Below are 22286 nucleotides of genomic sequence, written 5' to 3'. Positions count from 1 at the left end.
CTCTTCAATGGTTGTGCGAAGTTGCTGTATATTGGCGGGAACTGGAACACGCTGTTGTACACTTCGATCCAGAGCATCCCAAACATGCTCAATGGGTGACATGTCTGATGAGTATGCAGGCCCTGGAAAAACTTCAGCATCCAGGAATTGTGTACAGATCCTTGCGACATGGGGCCATGCATTGTCATGCTGAAACATGAGGTGATGGCGGAGGATGAATGGCACGACAATGGGCCTCAGGATCTTGTCACGGTATCTTTGTGCATTCAAATTTCCATCGATAAAATGCAATTGTGTTCGATGTCCGTGTTATGCCTGCCCATACCATAACCCCACCGCCACCATGGGGCACTCTGTTCACAACGTTGACATCCCCAAACCATTCGCCAACACAACGCCATACACGTGAAATGTTCACTCACAGGGATGTAATCAAATTTGTGCACAATGTTTTTGAGAAATAAACTTTTTGTGCACATTGGAACATTTCTGGGAACTTTTCAGGTCATGAAAAATGGGACCAACATTTTACATGTTGCGTTTATATTTTTGTTCAGTGTATATATATATATATAAACACTCACAGGACAAAACTTTGCTGAGTTGCACAATGTTCTATACAATGTTCAGTATAAGAGCTACAGAATTGTAAATAATTATTGGCACTGGAGAGACCGAATTCACTCAAATAATAATCATAATAATATTAAATTGACCAATGACCATTGTATGTGATTTAGGCAGTCAAGTACAAAAAGAGTGCATAAAGAAGGAAGGATGCACAGTTTATTATGTTCATCAAGTAGCCTAACCCTACTAGAAATATGGTGTTGTATCTAATATTCTCAATTGTTGCACTTTCCCCCATCCGTCTGTGAAATCCCCCTTTCTACCCAATATCCCCATCCTTACAAAATAAATCACGTGCACATCCAGGCTCAACAAATCCCCTGGTTATCCTGACCAAACCATATTGGTTCCTTTTTCCACAGTTGGGACTGTTTTAGTGGTGGAGCTGGGGAGCTGCCCCTCACAATATTATTACCCCTCACCCTCCATTCCTCCTCCTCCTCCAACCTCCAACCTCCTCCTCCTCCTCCTCCTCCCCCTCTCATCTGGAGTTGGTTTCATGTGGAGCACTTTGAGGTTCAGTGTAATACATTTTGAGAGAGAGACACACACAAGGAATGTGTTAGTAGCACTCTCACTCTCCCTAGCTGAAAAACATGCATCTGGAATAGCTTGAGAATGCTTGGACCCTGCCTGGTCTATATGTATGTACTCAATGTTCTTTCCCCCTTGTTTGAGGTATGTGTTGTTTGGGTGGGGGGTGGTATGGGAACGTGAGGGGGCGAACCAAACTGTAAACACGCAAAAAGTGAAGAGTCATGATGATATAATGTGTGTGTTCAGCACAGACATCAGTTGTGGTCTTCTCCCCCTTTTTGATTGGCTCTTATTTTGCACCACCCCTTTGTTTAAGCGTGCAATGCGGGAGCTTGCACATGCCATGCGTGTCGTGCGTGTGTATGTGTGTGTGCACATGTGTGTCTTCATGTGTGTCTTCAATAGGGCCGGGACTATACCAGTATCGCAATACGCGTTAGTATCGTGGCAAGGAAACAAAACAGTGTAATGGGAAACAAACATCATTATGTTGTCATCCAGAGTCACATTTATTTATTTTCCAAGCTATAGCACACAATATTTAAAATACAGCAGGTTTTTAAAGGAGCAAAGAATTTGGTCTGCTTCGTGTAATTTTTTTGGTCATGTTTTTTTTTTAGATACTGGTGTCGTCCCGGCCCTAGTCTTCATGTGTGCATGTGTGTGTTTGTGTGTGTTTGTGTGTGTGCATATGAGTGACTCATGGATGAGTGCCCAGGGCATACAGTGAGTGTGAATAATGCAGGACTGGGTCTTCTTACTCCAACAGTGGACACACACACACACTCTCTTTGTAAAAATTCTCACTTAGTCACAGAATTTCCATTAAAATCCCTTGTTGCTGACCAAGACTTGTCATTTCCATGTGCTAATAAAAACATTCACTCATGTTTGATGTGCAAGACAGGGTGCGTAAAGTAATGAAAATCTAGCCCTATGATGCTCTCTGTCCTTATTCTTTTCATATAGTGCATTATACAGTTTGGTTTATAAGGCCTGGTCATAATGGCCTATGAATCTAGTTGCTTATTCATTGTTTATCTATATGCTTATGAGCAGTTATTAGCACCTATGTCATGCATGATGCATAGCTCATAAGGTGTTATAAATGTGCTTATAATACATTATGAAGTGGGTATTCATAGGAAGTGTTACTGTTCATATTTATATGTGATGCTATGTGCTTATAATGCATTATGAAGATGGTATTCATGTGTTACTGTTCATATTTATGTATGATGCTATGCGCTTATAAAGCATTATTTAGAAATTATTCATAGAAAGTGTTACCGTTTATATTTATGTATGATGCTATCAACAAACATGACATTCCAAGAAAAACCTGAATGACAGATCCTTCAGAACTGCATTTGAACAGAGGCGGTAAGCAATATGCATGGTCCCTCCTTTCACCTAATTAGGAGGTATCCTTCCATGTGGACTAGGAGCCATTCATTGAGAATGAGTGGGAGGATGTGTAATACTGTCATTATCTCAGTCACTTGGGAAGAGTGGCCTCAAGCCTTTCATGTCCTCATTAGGTGTTGACGTGAAGGGGCAGGGGGAGGACAGCACTCCTTCAGGGGGTTGAGATAGAGAAAGACAAAGGGAAACGGATAGACAGGAGAGAGCAAGACAGGGAAAGGGAGAGACTGTGAAATGGGCACGGAGAGGAGAGGAGAGGATGAGAGGGAAAGGGAGAGACTGTGAAATGGGCACGGAGAGGAGAGGAGAGGATGAGAGGGAAAGGGAGAGCGTGAGAAAGCTGAGTGCGCGCCAACACGGCCACCAGCTCTCTCAACCCCTCTGCTTGACATCGAACAATTTGAGGGGTAACCATAGAGACTCATTGTGTGTGTATGTGGTTGTTTGTGTAGGTGTCATAATGTTTGTGGTTGTGTGTGTGCATGTGTGCCTGCGTGCGTGTGTGTGTTTGTGATTGTGTGTGTTTGTCGTAGATGATTTGGGGAGATGCTGATTTGGTTTCCTGTTCTTTTCCTGTGGCCCTGTCACGTGACATGCAGTGGTGTGTGTGTGTGTGTGTGTGTGTGTGTGTGTGTGTGTGTGTGTGTGCATGTGTGCGTGCGTGTACAGTGCCTAAAGAAAGTATTCAGACCCCTTGACCTTTTCCACATTTTGTTATGTTACAGCCTTATTCTAAAATGGAGTAAATACAAAAAAATCCTAGGCAATCTACACACTATACCCCATAATGACAAAGAGAAAACAGTTTTTTGAAATCTTTGCAAATTTATTCAAATAAAAAAAAGGAAAACCTTATTTACATAAGTATTGAGCCCCTTTGCTATGAGAATCGAAATTGAGCTCAGCTGCACAGAACCCACTCACATACACTACATTCGCCCACACACGCATACCGACACGCACACACACTTTTACACTCATCATTTGCTGCTGCTACTCTGTTCTTTATTGTACTCTTATTATTATTATCTATCCTGATGCCTAGTCACTTTACCCTGCCTTCATGTACAGTGCATTCGGAAAGTATTCAGACCCCTTGACTTTTTCCACATTTTGTTACGTTACAGCCTTATTCTAAAATGGATTAAATAGGTTTTTTCCCTCATCAATCTACACACAATACCCCATAATGACAAAGCGAAAACATGTTTTTAGAAATTTTTGCAAATGTATATAAAACAAATAATAATAATTTTTATATAAGTATTCAGACCCTTTGCTATGAGACTCGAAATTGAGCTCAGGTGCATCCTGTTTCCATTGATCATCCTTGATGTTTCTACAACTTGATTAGAGTCCACCTGTGGTAAATTCAATTGATTGGACATGATTTGGAAAGGCACACACCTGTCTATATAAGGTCCCACAGTTGACAGTGCATGTCAGAACAAAAGCCATGAGGTCGAGACAGGATTGTGTCGAGGCACAGATCTGGGGAAGGGTACCAAAAAAATCCTGCTGCATTAAAGGTCCCCAAGAACACAGTGACCTTCATTATTCTTAAATGGAAAATGTTTGGAACCACCAAGATTATTCCTAGAGCTGGCCGCCCGGCCAAACTGAGCAATCGGGGGAGAATGGCCTTGGTCAGGGAGGTAACCAAGAACCTGATGGTCACTCTAACAGAGCTCCAGAGTTCCTCTGTGGAGATGGGAGAACCTTCCAGAAGGACAACCATCTCTGCAGCACTCCACCAATCAGGCCTTTATGGTAGAGTGGCCAGACGGAAGCCACTCCTCAGTAAAAGGCACATGAAAGGCCGCTTGGAGTTTGCCAAAAGGCACCTAAAGGACTCTCAGACCATGAGAAACAAGATTCTCTGGTCTGATGAAACCAAGATTGAACTCTTTGGCCTGAATGCCAAGAGTCACGTCTGGAGGAAACCTGGCACCATCCCTACGGTGAAGCATGGTGGTGGCAGCATCATGCTGTGGGCATGTTTTTCAGAGGCAGGGACTGGGAGACTAGTCAGGATCGAGGCAAAGATGAACGGAGCAAAGTACAGAGAGATCCTTGATGAAAACCTGCTCCAGAGCGCTCAGGACCTCAGACTGGGGGCAAAGGTTCACCTTCCAACAGGACAACGACCCTAAGCACACAGCCTTTACAATGCAGGAGTGGCTTCGGGACAAGTCTCAATGTCCTTGAGTGGTCCAGCTAGAGCCCGGACATGAACCCGATCGAACATCTCTGGAGAGACCTGAAAATAGCTGTGCAGCAACGCTCCCCATCCAACCTGACAGAGCTTGAGAGGATCTGCAGAGATGAATGGGAGAAACTCTCCAAATATAGGTGTGCCAAGCTTCATACCCAAGAAGACAATGCGGTAATCACTGCCAAAGGTGCTTCAACAAAGTATTGAGTAAAGGGTCTGAATACTTATGTAAATGTGATATTTCAGTTTTTTATTTTTAATAAATTAGCAAAGATTTCTAAAAAGCAGTTTTTGCTTTGTCATTATGGGGTATTGTGTGTAAATTGATGAGGGGAAAATAAGCTATTTAATCCATTTTAGAATAAGGCTGTAACGTAACAAAATGTTGAAAAACTAAAGGGGTCTGAATACTTTCTGAAGGCACTGTATGTGTGTGTGAGCGCATGTGTGTATGTTGAGTGAGGTGGGGGTGTTTGTAGAGGACCAGACTGGTGACGGGTAACTGCTCTCTGAACAGCTGCTGCCCTCAGGTTGGAGAGACGGTCTGGGGAAGATGCTCCATTCATCAGTAGGGACATTTGTAGAACTGCTCGAGTAGCACTGTTCCTTTAAGCACTGTCAAAGATTATAATCGATTGATAACAATGTACTTAATGACTCCCTTCTTATCTACTGAATGTACGTGTCAGAGAGCAGTAAATCTATTAAATTCATGCCAAAGACCTGTGTCAGTCAACTAAAACTTTTCAACTTGAATTGTCAATGAAGGAAAACATTATAAATCGTTATTGCCCCATTATTGATTGCATATACAATGCCTTCAGAACGTTTTCACACCTATACACAATACCCCATAATGTCAAAGTGGAATTATGCTTTTAGAATTTTTTACTAATTAATAACAAATGAAAAGCTGAAATGTCTTGAGTCAATAAGTATTCAACCCCTTTGTTATGGCAAGCCTAAATAAGTTCAGGAGTAAAAATTTGCTTAACAAGTCACATAATAAGTTACCCACACATACAATTATCTGTAAGATCACTCAGTTGAGTATTGAATTTCTATCATAGATTCAACCACAAAGACCAGGGAGTTTTTACAATGCCTCGCAAAGAAGGGCACCTATTGGTAGATGAAAAAAACAAAACAAGAAAACAGACATGTCAAATCGGAAGGCCTGTTGTCTGGACCTATGGCAGTCTCTATGGGGGTGCCACAGGGTTCAATTCTTGGGCCGACTCTTTTCTCCGTGTATATCAATGATGTCGCTCTTGCTGCTGGTGACTCTCAGATCCACCTCTACGCAGACGACACCATTTTGTATACATCTGGCCCTTCATTGGACACTGTGTTAACAAACCTCCAAACGAGCTTCAATGCCATACAACACTCCTTCAGTAGCCTCCAACTGCTCTTAAACACTAGTAAAACTAAATGCATGCTCTTCAATCGAACGCTGCTGGCACCCGCCCACCCGACTAGAATCACCACTCTCGACGGGTCTGACCTAGAGTATGTGGACAACTACAAATACCTAGGTGTCTGGTTAGACTGTAAACTCTCCTTCCAGACTCACATTAAGAATCTCCAATCCAAAGTTAAATCTAGAATCGGCTTCCTATTTCGCAACAAAGCCTCCTTCACTCATGCTGCCAAACATGCCCTCGTAAAACTGACTATCCTACCGATCCTTGACTTCGGCAATGTCATTTACAAAATAGCCTCCAACACTCTACTCAGCAAATTGGATGTAGTCTATCACAGTGCCATCCGTTTTGTCTCCAAAGCCCCATACACTACCCACCACTGTGACCTGTACGCTCTTGTTGGCTGGTCCTCACTACATGTTCGTCGTCAAACCCACTGGCTCCAGGCCATCTATAAATCACTGCTAGGCAAATCCCCGCCTTATCTTAGCTCATTGGTCACCATAGCAGCACCCACCCGTAGTCTGCGCTCCAGCAGGTATATCTCACTGGTCATTCCCAAAGCCAACACCTCCTTTGGCCGCCATTCCTTCCAGTTCTCTGCTGCCAATGACTGGAACGAATTGCAAAAATCTCTGAAGCTGGAGACTCTTATCTCCCTCACTAACTTTAAGCATCAGTTGTCAGCGCACCTTACCGATCACTGCACCTGTACACAGCCCATCTGAAATTAGCCCACCCAACTACCTCATCCCTATATTGTTATTTATTTTGCTCTTTTGCACCCCAGTATCTCTATTTGCACATAATCTCTTGCACATCTAGCATTCCAGTGTTAATATTAATTGTAATTATTTTGCACTATAGCCTATTTATTGCCTTACCTCCATAACTTGCTACATTTGCACACACTGTATATATATTTTCTGTTGTATTTTTTGACTTTATGTATTTTTTACCCCATATGTAACTCTGTGTTGTTGTTTTTATCGCACTGCTTTGCTTTATCTTGGCCAGGTCGCAGTTGTAAATGAGAACTTGTTCTCAACTGGCTTACCTGGTTAAATAAAGGTGAAATAAAATAAATAAAAAACATTAAACATCCCATTGAGCATGGTGAAGTTATTCATTACACTTTGGTGGTTGCATCATGTTATGGGTATGCTTATAATCATTAAGGACTGGGGAGCTTTTCAGGATAAAAAATCTATGTAATGGAGCTAAGCACAGGCAAAATCCTAGAGGAAAACCTGGTTCAGTCTGCTTTCCACCAGACACTGGGAGATGAATTCACCTTTCAGCAGGACTATAACCTAAAACACAAGGCCAAATCTACACTGGAGTTGCTTACAAAGAAGACAGTGAACAATCCTGAGTGGCCGAGTTAGAGGTTTGACTTAAATCTACTTGACAATCTATGGCAAGACCTGAAAATGGTTGTCTAGCAATGATCAACAACAAATTTGACAGAGCTTGAAGAATTTTGATAAAATAATCAGCAAATGTTGCACAATCCAGGTGTGGAAAGCTCTTAGAGACTTACCCAGAAAGTTTCACAGCTGTCATCGCTGCAAAAGGTGCTTCTACACAGTATTGACAGCGTTGTGAATACTTACAGTGGGGAGAACAAGTATTTGATACACTGCCGATTTTGCAGGTTTTCCTACTTACAAAGCATGTAGAGGTCTGTAAGTTTTATCATAGGTACACTTCAACTGTGAGAGACGGAATCTAAAACAAAAATCCAGAAAATCACATTGTATGATTTTTAAGTAATGAATTTACATTTTATTGCATGACATAAGTATTTGATCACCTACCAACCAGTAAGAATTCCGGCTCTCACAGACCTGTTAGTTTTTCTTTAAGAAGCCCTCCTGTTCTCCACTCATTACCTGTATTAACTGCACCTGTTTGAACTCGTTACCTGTATAAAAGACACCTGTCCACACACTCAATCAAACAGACTCCAACCTCTTCACAATGGCCAAGACCAGAGAGCTGTGTAAGGACATCAGGGATAAAATTGTAGACCTGCACAAGGCTGGGATGGGCTACAGGACAATAGGCAAGCAGCTTGGTGAGAAGGCAACAACTGTTGGTGCAATTATTAGAAAATGGAAGAAGTTCAAGATGACGGTCAATCACCTTCGGTCTGGGGCTCCATGCAAGATCTCACCTCGTGGGCCATCAATGATGTTGAGGAAGGTGAGGGATCAGCCCAGAACTACACAGCAGGACCTGGTCAATGACCTGAAGAGAGCTGGGACCACAGTCTCAAAGAAAACCATTAGTAACACACTAAGCCGTCATGGATTAAAATCCTGCAGCGCACGCAAGGTCCCCCTGCTCAAGCCAGCGCATGTCCAGGCCCGTCTGAAGTTTGCCAATGACCATCTGGATGATCCAGAGGAGGAATGGGAGAAGGTCATGTGGTCTGATGAGACAAAAATAGAGCTTTTTGGTCTAAACTCCACTCGCCGTGTTTGGAGGAAGAAGAAGGATGAGTACAACCCCAAGAACACCATCCCAACCGTGAAGCATGGAGGTGGAAACATCATTCTTTGGGGATGCTTTTCTGCAAAGGGGACAGGACGACTGTACCGTATTGAGGGGAGGATGGATGGGGCCATGTATCGCGAGATCTTGGCCAACAACCTCCTTCCCTCAGTAAGAGCATTGAAGATAGGTCGTGGCTGGGTCTTCCAGCATGACAACGACCTGAAACACACAGCCAGGGTAACTAAGGAGTGGCTCCGTAAGAAGCATCTCAAGTGGCCTAGCCAGTCTCCAGACCTGAACCCAATAGAAAATCTTTGGAGGGAGCTGAAAGTCCGTATTGCCAAGCGACAGCCCCGAAACCTGAAGGATCCGGAGAAGGTCTGTATGGAGGAATTGGCCAAAATCCCTGCTGCAGTGTGTGCAAACCTGGTCAAGACCTACAGGAAAGGTATGATCTCTGTAATTACAAACAAAGGTTTCTGTACCAAATATTAAGTTCTGCTTTTCTGATGTATCAAATACTTATGTCATGCAATAAAATGCAAATTAATTACTTAAAAATCATACAATGTGATTTTCTGGATGTTTGTTTTAGATTCCGTCTCTCACAGTTGAAGTGTACCTATGATAAAAATTACAGACCTCTACATGCTTTGTAAGTAGGGAAAGTTGCAAAATCAGCAGTGTATCAAATACTTGTTCTCCCCACTGTATGTAAATGAGATACTTCTGTATTTCATGTTCAATACATTTGCAGAAATGTCTAAAAACATATGTTCACTTTGTCATTATTGTGTGTAGATGGATGAAAGAAAAGAAAACAATTTAAACCATTTTGAATTCAGGCTGTAACACAACAAACTGTGGAATAAGTCAAGGTATATGAATAAACTGAAGGCATTGTAGGTCTAAACATGCATAGTCTGTTATCGAAAAATGGTTAGATGGTGTTGACTGACTTATCACACCCTACGATGTATGGAGAACCTCTTACAGTTTTTATCTTGTTGTTGTTAGTTTACCCAGTGATCTCATTGTCATGGCGCCCAAACCTGGCTGCTGCTGCTCATTCAGGCAACGAGATGACAACACAGGGCCCTGAAGCAACAAGTCAGACAGTTGGCTTACCACAGACAATTTTCCTCCCACCCCAACCTCCGTAGATAGGCGGCCAGGAAATTAAAAACCTCCGTCAGGGAGAAAGGATAAAAACCCTTGGATTTATTTGAACAATGATATGAGCTCCGCTATGAGGGAAAATGAAATAAAATGACAAACAGGAAGAGCGGTAGGCCTATATGGGGTCGAGACATAATTACAGTGTTTGCCAGAGAGAAACAACAGGCATACAGTGCCTTGAAAAAGTATTTGCCCCCTTTCTTATTTTCAATTGTTTTGCATATTTCTGACACTGAATGTTATCAGATTTTCAACCAAAACCTAATATTAGATAAATGGAAGCTGTGTGATCAAATAAGACAATGTTGATACTTATTTCATTTATTTAACAAAGTTATGTAACACCCAATGCCACTGTGTGAAAAAGCAATTGCCCCCTTACACTCAATAACTGGTTGTGCCACCTTTAGCTGCAATGACTGCAACCAAACGCTTACTGTAGATGTTGATCAGTCTCTCACATCCCTGTGGAGGAATTTTGGCCCACTCTTCCACGCTGAACTGCTTTAACTCAGCGACATTTGTGGGTTTTGAGCATGAACCTCTCGTTTCAGGAGGTCCTGCCGCAACATCTCAATTGGATTTAGGTCTAGACTTTGACTTGGCCATTCCAGAACCTTGAATTTGTTGCTTTTCAGCCATTCTAATGTAGACTTGCTTGTGTTTTGGATCATTGTCTTGCTGCATGATGCAGCTGCGCTTCAGCTTCAGCTCACGGATGGATGGCCTGACATTCTCCCTGGATGGGAGACCAGATGCTGCTGGAAGTGGTGTTGGAGGGCCAATGTCTCTGGTCTAAAAAAATTATCCCAATGCCCCAGGACATTGCCCTGTGTAAGGTGCTGTCTTTCAGATGGGACGTTAAACGGATGTCCTAACTCTCTGTGGTCACTAAAGATCCCATGGCACTTATCGTAAGAGTAGGAGTGTTAACCCTGGTGTCCTGGCTAAATTCAATCAGGCCCTCATACCATCATGGCCACCTAATCATCCCCGGCTTCCATTTGGCTCATTCATCCCCCCTCCTCTCCCCTGTAACCATTCCCCAGGTCATTGCTGTATATGAGAATGTGTTCTCAGTCAACTTACTTGGTAAATAAAGGTTAAATAAAAAAATAAAAAATAGAGCGCTACCATTAGGTACATTTATTTTGATTTTGGAACAGTGACATATTTCAAACATATACTTTCAAATATTTTATTCCCCAACATGGGGACAATTGGGGGTTTTGCCTTGTGAAAGCCTAACACTGTAAGATCGTATTTTATAACTTAGCTAGTCATCTTGGCAGTAGAACACGCTTTCAAATCATGCCCACCTGACCCAGATTGCGATTTATAATAGAATTTTTTTTAATTGTGTAATTGTGTGATGGCACTGATGTAGGGTTGTGTTCCAAATGAAACAACTTAATAATATAATAATAATAAAATGCCATTTAGCAGACGCTTTTATCCAAAGCGACTTACAGTCATGTGTGCATCAATTTTTACTTATGGGTGGTCCCGGGGATTGAACCCACTACCCTGGCGTTACAAGCGCCATGCTCTACAGAGGACCACACAACTTCAAGTGTAGTTGCTCTAGTTCCTCAACGGCACAGCTAGGAGAGCTCAAAAAAGTACCTTATAGTTGAAGACTTTTCTTTGAGTCATAAAAGTGCATTGAAATTGATTAGAGACTGTGCACACTTTGGAGATGTGTGTGGCCACTTGGAGACACCAGTTAGTCCTCTCACTCAAACCCTTGTAATTGTTTTGGTCTTATGTTGCACCTACTCCACATTTTCCAGGAATATTCTTATCATGGTACTGAATGTATCCAGAGTATTTTCAGATTTCTTTATCAACAAATGTGGCGAAAAGTACATTAAATATAAAATGCACATAAAGTCAACAGTGTAATGTTTGGATTCAGTCTTGTCAGGTGAACTGTTTGGTTTAATAATTTGCCCATTATCTCCAAACTATTCCCTTTCAAATGCTACCATGATTATGCATATGCTTTTCATATTTCTTTTGTAAGAAACCTTTCAATTTAGACCTATCCATATGGGCCAATTCCCACGAGTGTAAAGGGTTAAAGAAGTTCTGCAGGGCTCTACGCTGACCTTTTTTACAAGGAGCACGTGAAAAATAGAGGTGCACACAAAGATATTAAGGATCACAATAAAAAATATTTGTGATATTAAAGCTAGAATCTTTAATTTTTCTAGGCGCACTGGTGCTCCTAAACTAAAATTCCAGGTCGCACAGTAAAATATTTACACTACTGTTGAAAAGTTTGGGGTCACTTAGAAATGTCCTTGTTTTCGAAAGAAAAACATTTTTTTTGTCCATTAAAATAACATCAAATTGATCAGAAATACAATGTAGACATTGTTAATGTTGTAAATGGCTATTGTAGCTGGAAACGGCTGATTTTTAATGGACTATTTTAAAAGCCATATCTCAGACTGCCCATCTTAATCTTTTATTTTTATTGGCCAGTCTGAGATATGGCTTTTTCTTTGCAACTCTGCCTAGAAGGTCAGCATCCCGGAGTAGCCTCTTCACTGTTGACGTTGAGACTGGAGTTTTGCGGGTACTATTTAATGAAGCTGCCAGTTGAGGACCTGTGAGGCGTCTGTTTCTCAAACTAGACACTCTAATGTATTTGTCCTCTTGCTCAGTTGTGCACCGGGGCCTCCCACTCCTCTTTCTATTCTGGTTAGAGACAGTTTGTGCTGTTCTGTGAAGGGAGTAGTACACAGCGTTGTACGAGATCTTCAGTTTCTTGGCAATTTCTCGCATGGAATAGCCTTAATTTCTCAGAACAAGAATAGACTGATGAGTTTCAGAAGAAAGTTATTTGTTTCTGGCCATTTTGAGCCTGTAATCGAACCCACAATTGCTGATGCTCCAGATACTCAACTAGTCTCAAGAAGGCCAGTTTTATTACTTCTTTAATCAGCACAACAGTTTTCAGCTGTGCTAACATAATTGCAAAAGGGTTTTCGAATGATCAATTAGCCTTTTAAAATGAAAAACTTGGATTAGCAAACACAACGTGCCATTGGAACACAGGACTGATAGTTGCTAATAATGGGCCTCTGTACGCCTAATTAAATATTCCATAAAAAATCAGCAGTTTCCAGCTACAATAGCCATTTACAACATTAACAATGTCTACACTGTATTTCTGATCAATTTGATGTTATTTTCTTTCAAAAACAAGGACATTTCTAAGTCACCCCAAACTTTTGAACGGTAGTGTAGGAACATATGCGAGTAAAATGGTCGCACTGTAGAGCCCTGTTCTGCATGGAAGTGTGGGCCAAAATTCCTCCACAGTGATGTGAGAGACTGATCAACTACTTCAGGAAGTGTTTGGTTGCAGTCATTGCAGCTACAGATGTTGGATCTTAACTTCATCAATCTTTTGTTGCAGAGAATTTTCTTGCTGCATCAAGAAATTCAAATGAGCCTCGTGAGTCCCTAAAAATAGCAGTTATTTTACTCTCCATGCGGGGGCAGTCGAGTCATTGGGATCAGGGCTTGCTATCCAAATTATTTTGTATTTCGCTCGCTCGCTCCAAATGCTAGGCCTAGGTCCTATTACTGCAACATTCAAATGTACAAAAATGTATCTGAAATGCAGCCGTACACATCCACAACCGTTGTTTTATATAGCTTAATAACACAATATAGATATTGGTCTCCACTGGGCTACGATGTACAAGTGTCAAGTGTATTGTAAGGTCAAAATTAAGTTCAATTGTGACCTGGGGTGGTCTAGCGGTTAGGGCCGCTGCCTTTAGCGTGGCTGTGCACAAATAGGCCTACCCTGTTGGCATAGGTTTGATTATTAAATCACCCCGATTAACTAGGTTTATTTCAAATATGGACAGAAATGACCATGCTTGGCACTTTTGGCTACACCAACATTAGTGTCTGGTATATTGCTACAGAAATACTTTATTTCTATTTTATGGAATGCTTGTCAAATAGATAAATCTCCCTTAGTCTGTTCAAAAAGTTGTTGCGATTAAAATACCAACCAGAGTGCAAACATATTTTGCAAGAATTTGGTTGGAAGCAGAACTAAGGGTAACACCGACATAATCTTTTAGGGAGCGGTAATGAGCTTGCAATTGAGATCAGCTGTACAGTTGATTTTAGCGCGTATTGATGGTTTAACGAGACATCAGCTGGTGATAATCTAGTGCCATCGATAGCTGCAATAGATCCCTTGTTATTTGATTATATTCTAATCGGCTACATTCTGTAGGCTACCCGTTAGCCTATCCAATGTCACATAATGAAAGGTGTGAAAACCCATAATAGGCTACTGTGTTTCCATGGCTGAGTTGATGAGCTCATTTGGGCCATCAGTTGATTGACAGATGTTCGTCCACGTTTGATAGTTAGGCTACATTATGTCAATATAGTTCTGGTCTTTGGTGTGATTGAAAGCCTGTATAGTTTGGCTTTAATATTTCATTTCATAAAGCTGTCAAGATGTTTATGCATTTGAGCCTATCCAAAGACGATTTCGTTGAGCTGTGACACTTTCGTTTTATGTGTAAATTGTCAGACTATTCATTTTACTTCTTGAAATAAATGCAATTAACTTGTGGGCCTAATGTAGGCTCAGGCTGGTCACTATCGCCCAGCACGGGAGCGAATTCATGAGGCTCGGAAAAAGAGCGCGCTGCTTAGACCACTGCGCTACAGCAGTTCACAATGCACTGGCAAGCACTAAGAATACTATGAATACTGAGGATACATGGACGGGTTGTTTTGTATTATTTTGGGTAACACTTTACTTGACACCCATAACCTATTACAATATGGTCATAACACTGTCATGGCACATATATTTAGACCTTTGTGACATACTGTATATTGCGTTATTTTATGGCTGGTTATGACACCTACATAACAGTGTAAAAACCCACATAACCTACCACAGTAGTTATTTTATGGCTGTTTATGACCAATGTTCCCTCTAAGCTGCGCATGGGCTCGGACTGCCTTGCAGAAGAAATATGAGCTGTGCAGAGAAGCACGAAATTGAACTTTACTAAACTTTCTACAGTTTTCCCTTTAGTTAACACTATCGACATTTCGCTCTACTGTGGGAATTGTGATCGAATCAACGCAATATTAGCCACTTTCAATGTAATATACAGAAACAAAACGAACAAGATTGCAAGATTTAGTATGCAAAACTAACTGTGCAAGAGATTTTCTTGTAGGCAGAGTGCATTGGAGTGGGATTCTATTGCATTGACAGGCACCACTAGACTCAGGCCTATACTCTACACAGACCTACACAGACCTGTGCGCCATAACCAATCAGAGCTGCAGTAGGCCTATATGCAAATAGCCTTTGCCATATATGGATCTGTGCCATTAATTTTGAACTGGACTGTGTTTAGGCGACAGTGGTCACGAGTAGATATGCTTGTTTTGAGATCAAAGTGAGAGCTGCATGTAGCCACGTGTGCACATTTAGCCCAGTTATAGCTAATTTCTAGACAATGGGGGAGTGTTTGCTTCCAACAAGAGCACAAAATGTGTGCATTTCTAGCCATCTTTGAAAAGGGAGTCAGTTAAAGAGCTTTTTTTATGTCTTAAGGGCAAGTGTTGTATTTTGAGACGTCTTGAATAAGCTAAGTAGCCAGTAGGCAGAGCGTAGCATAATTTGTCTGATTCTCTGTAATACTGGTATGGAAATAATAATGATTTTTATTTTGCAAAGTGGTTTCTTGCATCAAACACAACATTTTCAGTCACCTCCTTGTCTGAAAGACAAGTGGATAAAACAGGTTAATGTCAAGCCCTGCATGATTATTTTCAAAAGTCTCATGGAATGTAGGCATTGAACACCACACATTGGCTGCTACTGTAGGCTGAATGATATAACAGCTATTTCCATGTTAAAATGTTATGGAATGCGTTTTTCTCCATTGTTTTTGATGGTATTTCTATGTTAAAATGTTATGGAATTTGTTTTTGATGATCGAATAGCCACAGTAGTCTACTTGGCCACTGTTAAAACTGTAACTTAAAGAGGGTACAGCCTCAAAGTTCACAGTAAATGCATGCTGGAAATTGCACAGAATATTCACAAAGTTCAAGTTTGCACTCATTGGTTATGACACTTACATAACAGTGTCAAAATCCACAAAACCTACCACACAAGGCAAAACATTCCATTACACCAAAGCCTACGTGTCAAAAGTATGTTTATGTTATATCGTGTTTTTTTTTTTATTGACCATATTCAATTGTCATTGTAATTGCGCACACATTGATGTCAGACATGCACCTACCCCAATGCTCTGTTGCTGATGACTGGGATGAATGCAGGAGCAGATTTCAGGAGCAGGACAAGACACCCTCTTTGTGACTGATGACTGATATAAGGGCATGTACGTGATAGGCCTATCTGGCTTATATGATTATGATGGTCATAATGCTTCTTGACAGTGTCATAAAGTGTATTTTCGACAAGTTATTTAAAATATGATGAAAAAACATGACTGTAAAGAATTCATTACAACAACATCAACAAACGATTTAAGAAACAAACTTTCAAACAAAAGGAAACTTCTTAGCAGGGAAAAAAATAATTTGAATAAATGTGGGTTTTGACACTTTTATGTAGGTGTCTTAACCAACCATAAAATAACGCAATGTATGTCACAACAGGTGTAAATATATGGGTCATGACAGTGTTATGACCATATTATGACAGGTTATGACAAGTAATGTCAGCTGTTATGACATATCATGACATGTTATGACACTGGCTGTCAAGTAAAGTGTTGCCTTATTTGGTATAATAAGAAATTATTTAAAAAAAAAAGTTATTCCTATTGCTTCCCTTCAACATACAGTACCAGTCAAAGGTTTGGACACACCGGGTTTTTCTTTATTTTGATAATTTTCTACATTGTAGAATAATAGTGAAGCATTATTAAATAACACATATGGAATCATGAGGTAAATTAAAAAGTGTTAAACAAATCCAAATATATTTTATATTTGAGATTCTTCAAAGTAGCCACCCATTGCCTTGATGGCAGCTTTGCACACTCTTGGCATTCTCTCAACCAGCTTCGCCTGGAATGCTTTTCAAACAGTCTTGAAGGATTTCCCACATATGCTGAGCTTTTCCTTCACTCTGCGGTCCAACTCATCCCAAACCATCTCAATTGGGTTGAGGTCGGGTGATTGTGGAGGCCAGGTCATCTGATGCAGCACTCCATCACTATCCTTCTTGGTAAAATAGCCCTTACACAGCCTGGAGATGTGTTGGGTCATTGTCCTGTTGAAAAACAAATGATAGTATCAGTAAGCGCATACCAGATGGGATGGCGTATCGCTGCAGAATGCTGTGGCAGCCATGCTGGTTAAGTATGCCTTGAATTCTAAATAAATAATCGACAGTGTCACCAGCAAAGCACCCCCACACCATCACACCTCCTCCTCCATGCTTCATGGTGGGAACCACACATGCGGAGATCATCCGTTCACCTACTCTGCGTCTCACAAAGACACAGGGGTTGGAACCAGAAATCTCAAATTTGGACTCATCAGACCAAAGGACAGATTTCCACCGGTCTAATGTCCATTGCTTGTGTTTCTTGGCCCAAGAAGTCTCTTCTTTTTATTGGTGTCCTTTAGTAGTGCTTTCTTTGCAGCAATTCAACCGTGAAGGCCTGATTCACACAGTCCTCTCTGAACAGTTGGTGTTGAGATGTGTCTGTTACTTGAACTCTGTGAAGCATTTATTTGGGCTGCAATTTCTGAGGCTGTTAACTCTAATGAACTTATCCTCTGCAGCAGAGGTAACTCTGGGTCTTCCTTTCCTGTGGCGGTCCTCATGAGAGCCAGTTTCATCATAGCGCTTGATGGTTTTTGCAACTGCACTTGAAGAAACTTTCAAAGTTCTTGAAATGTTCCGGATTTACTGACCTTCATGTCTTAAAGTAATGATGGGCTGTCGTTTCTCTTTGCTTATTTGAGTTTTTCTTGCCATAATATGGACTTGGTCTTTTACCAAATAGGGCTATCTTCTGTATACCACCCATACCTTGTCACAACACATCTGATTGGCTCAAATGCATTAAGAAGGAAATAAATTCCACATATTAACTTTTAACAAGGCACATCTGTTAATTGAAATGCATTCCAGAGGACTACCTCATGAAGCTGGTTGAGAGAATGCCAAGAGTGTGCAAAGCTGTCATCAAGGCAAAGGGTGGCTATTTGAAGAATCTGTTTAACACTTATTTGGTTACTACATGATTCCATATGTGTTATTTCATTGTTTTGATGTCTTCACTAATATTCTACAATGTAGAAAATAGTAAATATAAAGAAAAACCCTTGAAAACACCTTTTCCAGCTGCCCCCTGGCGGCGATTCAAAATATTTGTTCAGATATTAAAATCCTCCTGCTGTAGCATTATTTTCCCGCTGCGACGACAGATGGCACAACCAGTTATTGAGTGTAAGGGGGCAATTACTTTTTCACACGGCGGCATTGGGTGTTGAATAACTTTGTTTATTAAATAAATGAAAGAAGTATCTGTCACGATCGTCGGTGAGAGAGGAGGACCAAGGCGCAGCGTTGAATGCGAACATATTTATTTATATAATGATCACACGAACAAAACGAAAACGTGACGTCCCTGGTTACATACACGAACCAACACGGAACAAGAAACCACAATGAATGAATGCCTAACGGCTACCTAAGTATGACTCCCAATCAGAGACAACGAGGCTCCGATTGGGAGCCACCCTGGCCAACATAGATATACAACAACTAGAACCAACACACATGAAAACTCACACCCTGGCTCAACATACTAGAGTCCCCAGAGCCAGGGCGTGACAGTACCCCCCCCTAAAGGCGTGGACTCCGACCGCGCCAACCAAATACCACAGGGGAGGGACCGGGTGGGCACTCCGCCTTGGTGGCGGATCCGGCTCCGGGCATGATCCCCACTCGCTCTCTAACCCCCCAAAGTACCCCTGGTCCGGTCTGGCCCTGCTGACCGGAGCTGGACTGCACACTGGTGGTGCGGATTGCTCTAGCTCCGGCGTGAAGCAGCTGACCCTGTCACGAGTTGCAAAGCCAGAACCCAGAAGCAGACCAGGACAAGGTAAGTTGAAACGAAGGTGAGTGTTTATTTACAATTCAAGAGTGATGCTGAATAATCCAGGGAACAGAGCGGGCGGCGTAGATTAGTTGTTGGGGGTGCAGTGGTTGATCCCATCATGGGTCGGCAGCCGCCGACCACCAGGCAGAGGTTGGATGAAGGTTCCGGACGGGTGACTGCAGATGGAACAAAACGGAGGTAAGTAAACAACAAGGTGCAAAAACAACAAAACTAACGCTAGGCTCTAAGACTGATACTCTGGTAAACCTACTGTTCATGGCTAACGATCCGGCAGGGAATGGATGTTAGGCCAGAGCCTAAGAAGGGTGATGATCAGGACCAGGTGTGCAGATTGCTGATGGGATGCAGGTGCGGAAATCAAGAGAGCTCCCCGGAGCGTTCCAGAACCCTCGGGAAACTGGAGATCACGAGCAGAAAAAACTAGTCCACAGACAGGACCCGACTCAGACTGCCGGGATCGTTACAGTACCCCCCCTCCGACGAACGCCACCGGGCGGACTCCCGGAGCGCCAGGATGGAGGCGGTAGAAGTCACGGATGAGGTCAGCATCTAGGATCTGTCGCGCGGAATCCAACTCCTCTCTTCAGGACCATACCCCTCCCAGTCCACGAGATACTGGAAACCCCGGCCCCGCCGTCTGGAATCCATGATTCGTCGCACCGTGTAGGCAGGACCACCTCCGATCATCCGAGGAGGAGGAGGAGGAGGCGGAGGAGGCAACAGAGGACTGAGGAAAACCGGCTTGAGGCAGGAGACATGAAAGGTGGGATGGACTCTGAGCGTCCTCGGTAGTTTGAGTCGAACTGCCACTGGATTGATCACCTTCTCCACCACAAACGGACCAATGAACTTGGTAACAACTTCCTAGACTCAGTCCGTAACGGAAGATCCCGTGTGGCCAACCAGACCCTATCTCCGATGGTATAGGTGGGAGCGGGGATCCGGCGACGATTCGCCTGGAGCTGATACCGGTCCGAAACTCTAAGGAGTGCCTTTCTGGCCCGATGCCAGGTCCGGTGGCAACGGCCAATATGGGCCTGAACAGAGGGCACTGAGAGCTCCTTCTCCTGAGAAGGGAACAAGGGAGGTTGGTAGCCATACAGGCACTGGAAGGGAGACATCCCAGTGGCAGATGTAGGGGAGAGTATTGTGGGCATACTCAACCCAAGGCAACTGAGAGACCCAGGAGGTGGGGTTGGAAGAGACCAGGCAGCGTAGCGTGGTTTCCATCTTCTGGTTGGCTCTCTCCGCCTGACCATTGGATTGGGGGTGAAAACCAGATGTGAGACTGACTGTAGCTCCAATGGCCAAACAGAAGGACTTCCAGACAGCAGAGGTAAACTGAGGGCCACGGTCGGAAACGATATCACTGGGCAACCCGTGGACCCTGAAAACCTCCCTAACCAGGATCTCGGACGTCTCCGAGGCAGAGGGAAGCTTGGCAATTGGCACAAAGTGGGCGAACTTGCTGAATCTGTCCACGATAGTCAGAACGACCGTGTTCCCCTCAGAAGCGGGCAACCCAGTGACGAAGTCCAGGGCCAGATGCGACCATGGTCGCCGGGGAATAGGAAGGGGGTGAAGTAGTCCAGAGCTGGGCCGATTGGTACTCTTATTCTGCGCACACACTGGACAGGCAGCAACAAAACCCCGAGTATCCTCGGCCATGGCAGGCCACCAAAAACGTCTGCGAAGAAACGCCATTGTCCGAGCCACGCCAGGGTGACAAGCCATCTTGCTGGCGTGGGACCATTTGAGGACAGCAGGACGAACCGACTCAGGCACAAACAACCGACCGGGTGGACCGTTACGGGACCGGGCTGAGTCCGAAGGGCCGCCAGCACCTCCTCCTCAATCTTCCACATAACTGCTCCCACGACGCAGTTCCGGGGGAGAATTGTCTCGGTCTTGGACCCACTCTCCTCCGTCTTGGAGAACATCCGGGACAAGGCGTCCCGCCTTGCCGTTCTTAGATCCAGGTCGGAACGTCAGGGAAAACTTGAATCGTCCGAAAAACAACGCCCACCTGGCCTGACGGGAGTTGAGACGTTTAGCCGATTGCACGTAAGCAAGATTCTTGTGGTCAGTCCAGACAATAAACGGTTGCTCCGCCCCTCAACCAGTGGCGCCACTCCTCCAAGGCAAGTTTCACCGCGAGAAGCTCCCGGTTACCCACATCGTAATTCCTCTCCGCAGGCGAAAGGCGACGAGAGTAGTAGGCGCAGGGATGGAGTTTACTGTCCGTGGAGCATCGCTGCGACAGGATGGCGCCAACTCCCACATCAGACGCGTCCACTTCAACGACGAACTGACGGGCCGTGTCCGGTTGAGAGAGAATCGGTGCGTTGGTGAATCGCCTCTTCAAATCCAGAAACGCCTTCGATCCGCCTCCGGATTCCACTTGAAGGTCCTGATACTGGAAGTCAAGGCAGTTAACGGAGCGGCCACACGGCTGTAATCCCGGATGAATCTGCGGTAGAAATTCGCAAACCCCAAAAAATCTCTGGAGCTGCAATCTCGTGACCGGGCTGGGCCCATTCCAGAACCGCTCTAACCTTCTCCTGGTCCATCCTAATCTCTCCCCTGGAGATGATGTACCCGAGAAAGGATGTCGTGTGGGCGTGAAACTCGCACTTCTCGGCCTTCACGAACAGGCGATTCTCCAACAATCGCTGCAGAACCTGCCGGACATGCTGGACGTGGTCGGAAGGTTCCTTCGAGAAGATCAGAATGTCATCCAGGTAAACAAACACAAAGAGACCGATCATATCTCTCAGGACGTCGTTCACCATACTCTGGAATACCGCTGGAGCATTGGTCAGTCCAAACGGCATCACCTGATACTCGAGTGACCCATCGGTGTATTGAAACCCGTCAACCACTGCGTCCCCCTCTCTGATCCGGACCATGTGATACGCATTGCGTAGGTCTAGCTTGGTGAACACCGTAGCACCCTGTAAGGAGTCGAAGGCAGAACTCATCAAGGGCAGGGGATACTTGTTCTTGACCGTGATGTCATTCAACCCCCGATAATCAATGCACGGTCGAAGAGAGCCATCCTTCTTACCCACAAAGAAGAATCCTGCCCCCAGGGGTGATGACGAGGGACGAACGAGACCAGCAGCTAGGGACTCCTTGATGTAGGTCTCCAAAGCCTCACGTTCAGGTCGGGAGATACTGTATAACCTT

The 22286-nt window shown here is 43.5% G+C and overlaps 1 protein-coding gene across 1 annotated transcript in view; it reads left to right on the top strand.

Annotated features, from left to right (window-relative positions):
* The window catches only part of LOC121545177 (GTP cyclohydrolase 1), a 47334-nt gene that overhangs the window by 1068 nt on the left and 23980 nt on the right, over positions 1-22286 (top strand). The window lies entirely within an intron of this gene.

Source organism: Coregonus clupeaformis, chromosome 29 (genome assembly GCF_020615455.1).
Source record: "Coregonus clupeaformis isolate EN_2021a chromosome 29, ASM2061545v1, whole genome shotgun sequence".
Taxonomy (NCBI): domain Eukaryota; kingdom Metazoa; phylum Chordata; class Actinopteri; order Salmoniformes; family Salmonidae; genus Coregonus; species Coregonus clupeaformis.
Note: the sequence above shows the minus strand (reverse complement) of the source record. Positions and strands in the feature narration are given on the sequence as shown.